The sequence below is a fragment of the Vombatus ursinus genome, unplaced genomic scaffold (genome assembly GCF_900497805.2).
Source record: "Vombatus ursinus unplaced genomic scaffold, bare-nosed wombat genome assembly UNPS02010461.1, whole genome shotgun sequence".
Taxonomy (NCBI): domain Eukaryota; kingdom Metazoa; phylum Chordata; class Mammalia; order Diprotodontia; family Vombatidae; genus Vombatus; species Vombatus ursinus.
Window position 1 is genome coordinate 6,890,742 of NW_020950239.1, and position 8,143 is coordinate 6,898,884.

The 8,143-nt window shown below is 38.7% G+C and overlaps 1 pseudogene; it reads left to right on the top strand.

Moving 5' to 3' along the window:
* Positions 1 to 3,473: 3,473 nt before the first annotated feature.
* The window catches only part of LOC114037619, a 29,638-nt pseudogene continuing 24,968 nt past the window's right edge, over positions 3,474 to 8,143 (top strand).

Here is an 8,143-nt window from a genome sequence, read left to right on the forward strand (position 1 = left end):
AACATCCTTGTCCACCCACTCTGAATATTCTTCACCATTCTTCCTAAAATATGGTGTACAGAACTGAATACAGACTTCTAAGTGTAGTCAAACACAACAGAGGACAATGGGACAATCATGGTTCTCTTTCTGGATATAATTTATGCCTCTCAATTATAGTTCATACTTGATTTCACTTTTATGGTTGCCATATTCTACTGCTAATTCATTTGGAGCTTTCAGTCCACTAGAACTCCTATATCTTTTCCCTATAAATGATTGTCTAGCCCCCCATTTTGTCATTATCAAGCTGATTTTTTTCTACCCAAGTAGAAGATTTATTTATCTCTATTGAATTACTTGTGTTAAATTTCATCTTCTTTGATTCTTCCCATTGTTTTAGTCAGGATCAAATGAAATGAAATTTATATAGAGTGCCTGAAGAACTATAAACAGGGGTTCAAAATATTTTATAGGAGGCAGCAACAACCACAACAAAAAAATACCAAAGAAAAAGAAGAGTAAGAAAGCAAAATTGCTGTTTGATAAGGCTTTACAAGAAGCTGAGGAAAGAAAAAAAAGTGAAAGGGAAAGGAGAAAGGGAAAGATATACCTGACTGAATGTAGAACTCCAGAAAATAGAAGGAGGGATAAGAAGATTTTCTTTAATGGACAATGCAAAGAAATGGAAGAAAATAACAGAACAGGAAAGACAAGATTTCTTCAAGAGAATTAAAGATGTCAAGGGAAGGTTTCATGCAAAAATGGGCATAATAAAAGACAAAAATGGTAGGGACTTAACAGAAGTAGAAGAGATCAAGAAGAGATGGCAAGAATACACAGAACTATATTAGAAAGCTCTTATCATTGATAACCATGATGGGGTGGTTACTGATCTAGAGCCAAACATGTCAGAGAGTGAAATCAATTGGGCCTTAAGAAGCATTGATAACAAAAAAGCTAGCGGAAGTGATGGAATTCTACCTGGTCTATTTAAGATCCTAAAAGATGATGCTGTTAAAGTATTGCACTCAATATGCCAGGAAATTTGAAAAACCCAATAGTGGCCACTGGATTGGAAAAGATCGGTTTATGTCCCAATCCTAAAAAAGGAAAATGCCAAGGAACGTTCAAATTACTGAACAATTATGCTTATTTTGCAGGTCAGCAAGTTTATACTTAAGATTCTGCAAGCTAAGCTTTAGCAATATGTGAACTGAGAATTATCAGAAGAGGAGGCTAGTTTTTGAAGAGGCAGAGGAACCAGAGACCAAATTGCCAACATTCATTTGATTATGGAGAAAGCAAGGGAGTTCCAGAACGAACATCTACTTCTGCTCCATTGACTATCCAAGTCTTTGATTGTGCAGATCACAACAAAATGTGGCAAGTCCTCAAAGATATGGGAGTACCAGATCATCTTACTTGTCTCCTGAGGAACTTGTATGCATACCAAGAAGCAACAGATAAAACTGAACACAAAACAACTGATTGGTTTAAGATGGAAAAAGGAGTACTACAAGGCTGTATATTGTCACCTTATATATTTAGCTTATATTCAGAGTACATTACACAAAATGCCAGACTGTATGAATTAAAAGCTGGAATTAAGGTTGCCAGGAGAAATATCAACCATCTCAGATATGCAGATGATACCACTGTGATGACAGAAAGTGAAGAAGAATTAAGAAGCCTCTTGATGGGAATGAAAGAAGACAGTGTAAAAGCTGGCTTGAGGCATAAAAAAAGAACAACTAAGATCTTGGCAACTGGTCCCATCAATTACTGGCAAATAGAGGGAGAAGAAATGTAGTCAGTGTCAGATTTTATATTCTTGGACTCAGGGATCACTGCAGACAGCAACTGCGGTCATGAAATTAAAAGATACTTGCTTCTTGGAAGGAAAGCTATGACAAATCTGGACAGTGTACTCAAAAGCAGAGTACCTTGCTGACAAAGGTCCATATAATCACAGCTATGGTTTTCCCAGTGGCAAGGTATGGCTGTGAAAGTTGGACTATAAGGAAAGCTGAGCACCACAGAATCAATGTTTTCAAATTGTGGTGCTTGAGAAGACTTTTGTGAGTCTCTTGGATAGCAAGGAGATCAAATCAGTCAATACTTAAAGAAATTAATTCAGACTACTCATTGGAAGGTCAAATATTGAATTTGAAGCTTAAATACTTTGGCCATCTAATAAGAAGACAAGGCTCATTGGAAAAGATATTGATGTTGGGAAAGATTGAAGGCAAAAGGAAAAGGTAGTGGCAAAGGATAAGATGGATAGATAGTATCATAGAAGCAATGAACATGAACTTGGGCAGACTTTGGGAGATAGTGGAGAATAGAAGTGCCTGGTGTACTATGGTCTATGAGGTCATGAAGAGCCGGACATGGCTGAATGAATGTACAATAGTAACAATTGTTCTAGGTTGTCAAGATAGTTTTTTAAGAGGCAGTCAGGGTTAAGTGATTTGTCCAGGGTCACACAGCCAGTGTCTGAGATCAGATCTGAACTCAGGTCATCCTGACTCCAGGGCTGGTGCTCTGTCCAGTATGCCACCTAGCTGCCCTGTCAAGATCATTTTGGCTTCTAATTCTTCCATCCTATGTATTAGTCATCCCTCTATGCTTGTCACCATCTACAAATTTGGCAAGCATTTTCCCAATGCAAAGGCCTCACCGTGGTACATCCCTGGGGAAAAGCAAGCAAATGAAAAAACAACTTTCAGTGTTTTCCTATTGCCCACAACACAAAAATGCAGAGCTTGTATTACCTAGTATGACTTTTGAGATCTTCCATATCCTGGATCCAAGCTACCTTTGTAGGCTTATGTAGTGAGAATACTCTGGCTTCACTTGCCCATCATTATACTCACTTCACATTACTTCCCTTCATACATTTTCCATTCCAACAAAACCAGACTATTAGATGTGCCCAGTTGCATCCTGCAATTCCCTACATTTTCATGAACCTTCTTCCAGGCTGATAATATACTGCCTTTCCTTATATTATCTGTGCATGTTCCATGGAATGTTGCATTCATTCCCTCTTCCTTGAGAGCAGAGAATGTCTCTTCCTTCAGATTGGTCTGGCCACAACTTAACCCAATACCCTTGGAGTACCCTTTCAGTACAGTGCTTGGGCTTCAAAATAATGAAACTGAGCAGCAGACGCACAAAGGATTGTGGCTTTTTTTTAGACTTGCATTTTCAGTAGTTTTTTTTTTTTTAAACAAAGTCTATTTGATTTAAACATTGTACAACATTAACTTGTGAGATTTTACAGACATCAGTGTTGATTTCTTCAACAAGATTTAGAGATAGTTTTCAGCTAGTTAATAATTCGCAAAAAGATTATCTCATTCTTTTATTTTTATTGGTGGACCAGATGGAAATAATACAATATACTGGGAACAGGTTATTTTTTTTAACAGGCACTATTAGAGAAAGGTATAAAAGTTTCCTTCTTCCTCACTATATTTCTTCCTCTAATGAAAGCCAACACTGGAGCCACGGTGTCAATAAGGTCCATTGGTCCTGTCATTTTGTTCTCCTTGATTGAATCCCTAACACTACCGAAAGCACCTCAGCAGGAAGGTAAGGTTGTAACATTCTTACATATTAGCTATGGCATGAATGTACCATGGATATGGCAGAGAAATATACCACTGTGACCTTAGGTAATAGTAAGAGAGACACAATGTCCAGGACATTGCCCACCCTTTGGCAGCTGACAACTAGTGTGGGGTCATGAATTTGGAAAGACACTCACAAACTGGAAAGAATTCAGAGGAAGGTAAACAGAATGGTGAAGGGCCTTGAGATCATGCCAAATGAAGATTGCAATGGGGTTAGTTGGTCTGAAGGAAGACTAGGCTTAAAGGGGCAGTTAGGTGGTGCAGAGGATAGAGCACCGGCCCTGAAGTCAGGAGGATCTGAGTTCAAATCCGACCTCAGAACAAATGCTTGACACTTACTAGCTGTGTGACCCTGGGCAAGTCACTTAACCCCAATTGCATTAAGAATAAGACTAGGCTTAAAGCAGAGTGTGTGTATGAGGGAATGGTACCTATTATCAGGTGTCTGAAGGGCTGTCACATGGAAGATGGACAGGTTTGTGGTCTTTGGCTCCAGAGGTGAGACTCAGGACCATTGGATAGAAGTTGTAGCATAGCCAGAATTAGGTTTGATATAAGAAAAATATGTGATTAAGTATGAGGTGTACATAGCAGTATGCTGTAAAGGTTTAACAACCAGCTGTATGGGGAAAAATTACTTATGACATACTTTCAAGTTTAACCTGAATTATTAATATCTTATGTATTACTTTCTTAAGTCTAGACAAACAGCAAAACAAGAAATCATGTCCTGATTTCTAGTGATTGCTGATCCTGAGGTTTAAATGCTCACACTGAAAATTTTACAATTGGCTCTTTTGAACTGGTGTGAGCTACCTTCAGGGCCTCCATGGGTACACACCGGAAAGAAGGACATATGATATGTTTTCTGATGTCCATCATCTCACTGTTCTCTCTGATCCCTATGGAGTATGGCATCTCAACAGGTCATGTTTTTCTGTTGGCTCCTTGTGTTAACTATTGGGTATGTAGTCTCAGGAGAGTATAACTCTGGTGGCTGCTGGGTATACATTCTCTTCTAGGAATTGTTCCCTGCTTCAGGGTTCTTCCCTTCAAAGACACTCAAGCCATCTCAACTACAGTGTTTTAGGTCACAATGGCTAGAACCCCTCCCTGATCAGGGAAAACTTGACAGATCTTTAGCCATAGACATTTCACCTAGCTAAGAAAAGTCAGGCAAAGTACTACCAGGGCAAGATTAATTCTCTCTCTCTTTCCCCATCCTATAGATGGCAGAAATCAAAACCTTCTGTGTCACAGAAAACTGTCTAATTTTGGGTTAGCTACTCCCAAGATCCTTTCTGGCTTAGGTGAGGTAAAAGAAGCAAGCTCCATGTTCTTCACTGTCCTAACCAGTACTCCTGCCTATATTATCAATATCCATCAATAGCAAAACTCGGTGATGAACACCAAGGTCTTTATATTGGCCTACAATTAGACTATGAGCACCTAGAGGGGAGGGACCGTCTTTTGCTTCTTTTTTGTATCCCCCGCACTTAGCACAACATCTGGCACATGGTGGACACTTAATAAATGTTTATTGACTGACTGGTTGGCTTATGAGCATCTGTATTTGACCAGTATCACACACCTGATATGGTAACCAGAAGTAGTTCAATTTGATCAATATTAAATGCCTACTATGCGTAATATACTCTGCTAGGTACTGGGATAAAACACAAAGATAAAAAGCAAAACATTCCCTTATAAGAAGCTTATAAATGGAGAGAGGAAAGAAGAACAACTTATAAGTATGAAGGAAATTAAATGTGTCAGGTGCAAAGGAGATAATGCAGCCAAAGCACTCAGAAAATTTGAAGAATTTTAATTAAATTAAAATTAAAAAATTGAGAGCACTTTTAACTGGAGTGGTCAGGGAAACTTTCATGGAGTTGTGTCTTGAAGGAAGAGAAGAATTTTAATAGGCAAATATGAAGAGGGAATGTGTACCTGGTGTAGGGGAGCTGATGCAAATATTCCCTCATAGATTGAGAGGTAGGAGGCAGCTTAAAGGTCACTTGAGTCCAAACACTCACTTTAAAGAAACTTCACAGGGCTTGGAGACTCTAGGTTAAGGTCAGGGAGTAGCCTGAAGGGAACAGAGAGTGTTTAGAGGGGGTGACATGAAATAACCCTGTGAAGGGAGGTTAGAGAGATTTAGATACCAGGTTACGAAGTTCATATTCCACCCTATAGTCAATAGGGAAGACATAGGCAGACATGCTTTAGGAAGATTATTTTGACAGCTGAATGAAAGAAAATGGGAGACAGAGAGAAGAGACCAGGGACAGGAAGATGAGTTAGGAGGCTATTACAACAGTCTAGGCAAGAGATGATGCGGGTCTGAACAAGTGAGAGTGGGAGTGGAAAAGAGGTGGTAGAATAATCTCTTTTTTACATATGTTGTTATGTCATTTTATAGACTCTTTAAAGTATTTTGAGCTGGAAAGATCTACAGAAGCATTTAGTCTAGTATCCTCATCGTACAGATGGAGCAGCTAGGGTAGGGGGGCCACAGTATACAGAGCGCTGGGCCTGGGATCAGGAAGACCTCTGTTCAAATCCAGCCTCAGCCACTTACTAGCTGTTTGACCTTGGGCGGGTCACTTACCCTCAGTTTGCCTCAGTTTCTTCATCTGTAAAGTGGGGATAATAATAGCACCCACCTCCCAGGGTTGTTGTGAAGATCAAATAAGATGATAGTTGTAAAGTGATTAGCACAGTGCTCGGCACCTACTAAGTGCTATATAAATAATAGTTATTGTCATTGTTGTTGTTATTATTACAGAGAAGGAAATTGAGACCTTGAAAAATGAAGTGACTTGCCCATGGTCACACAGATAATAAGCAGCAGAGCCTGAATTCAAAGCCAAATTTTGGGGGTTAAAATCCAGTTTTAATTTTATTGAAGCATATCAACACATTCCATTCAGTGCTGGTATGACCATATTTTATAGAAATCATAGCCATCATGTCATTTTAGCGATGGAGAAACTAAGGCCAAAAAATTAAGAATCTGGCTTGAGTTTGGCATCTTTAATTCTGGGACAGAGGCATGCAGGGCGAGGATGTTTTTTGGTCATACGGAAGGGAGGAGATTAGAAAATGTAAAATGAGGCCAGATGCCTCTCCTGAATGAGTCAGAGATTAAATTCTATACTTGCTGGAGATAAATGCTTGGCTGTGGACAACAAATGGCCTGCCAGGAGCCAGGCTTGATCCATTGGTCTTCCTTCTTTCTCTTCACTGCTGACACTGGAGATCTTTCTTCCACCATTAGTTTCCCATGATTTGTTTTGGACACTGTTATTAGGTCACTCACATTCCTTCTTTGGTAAATGTTTGTTTGTTTTTGGTTAATAACATGTTTTATAAAAACTAACTATTCTTTGTTTTCAGAGTATTTAAATGTCACCCAGAAATTTTGGGAGAACAACATTAGAGACGTGTGAGTTGATTATTGATATTAAAAGTTCAACCGATGCATTATCTTCAAACCATTCAATACTTGCAAGAGGATTTTAGTTGGTTAACTATTATTGCAGCATAAAGGCAATATTGCCTTTGGAGAGTATGCTTGGCTTGCAGGCAGGCAGACCAAGGTTCAGAACCTTCCTTTGGCCTTTACTCTGACACATTTAGCTGTATGACCCTGGCCATTTGCCCCGAATGGGGTCATGAAGAGTTGGACAATACTGAACAACAAAAAGTTTTATTCTGTATTGTATCCGTAGGTTTTTAATGTATTTTTTGTATGCAAAAATTATTGCATTTTATATTTGTAATTCATTCTTCCGTTCTCTTTTTTTATTGAGAAATTTAGTCCATTCACATTTATAGTTATAATTGGTAAGTTTCTATTTTCTTTCCCTAGCTATATATCTATATATAGATGTGTGTGTGTATTTATAGATCTTTTCTTTTACAAATGCTCTTTCAAGTTTACATTTAGTCTGTAATTTTTTCTTACACTAATCCAATTCTGGCTTCTTCATTCCCTCTTCTTCCTTCTGTCTTCTACCCCTTATCCCATTTTTTAAAGTTTAGTTTATTGTTATTCTTTCTTTTTTGTTTCATTCTTCCCTTTCACAGTATAGTTGTGGTATGTAATCCTTCCCGCCATCTTTGCCTCTACCTGATTCATTCTTCTCTCTCAGTGACGTTAATTTGTAATACTCTCTTCCAAGAAATGTTTTAACTTTCTTTCTTACTCATTTCCATTTCTTAAATACTTTAGAACCTAGTCCCAAGAATGCTAATTGTCAATGGAGACCATGGAAAGTGCTCTGTAACCTTAGTCAAGAGAGCCAGATCCTATTTATCAACTTTTCCTTCATTGCTTGTTCCTTTTGAAGTTGTGACCTTGAACACATGACCTTCAACTCTCTTCAAGCCTCTACCCCCTGAGTTCCAGCTCGTTTCCTTCCTTTTTCTATCACTCCCTCACTTCCTTCCTTCCTTCCTTCCTTCCTTCCTTCCTTCCTTCCTTCCTTCCTTCCTTCCTTCCTTCCTTCCTTCCTTCC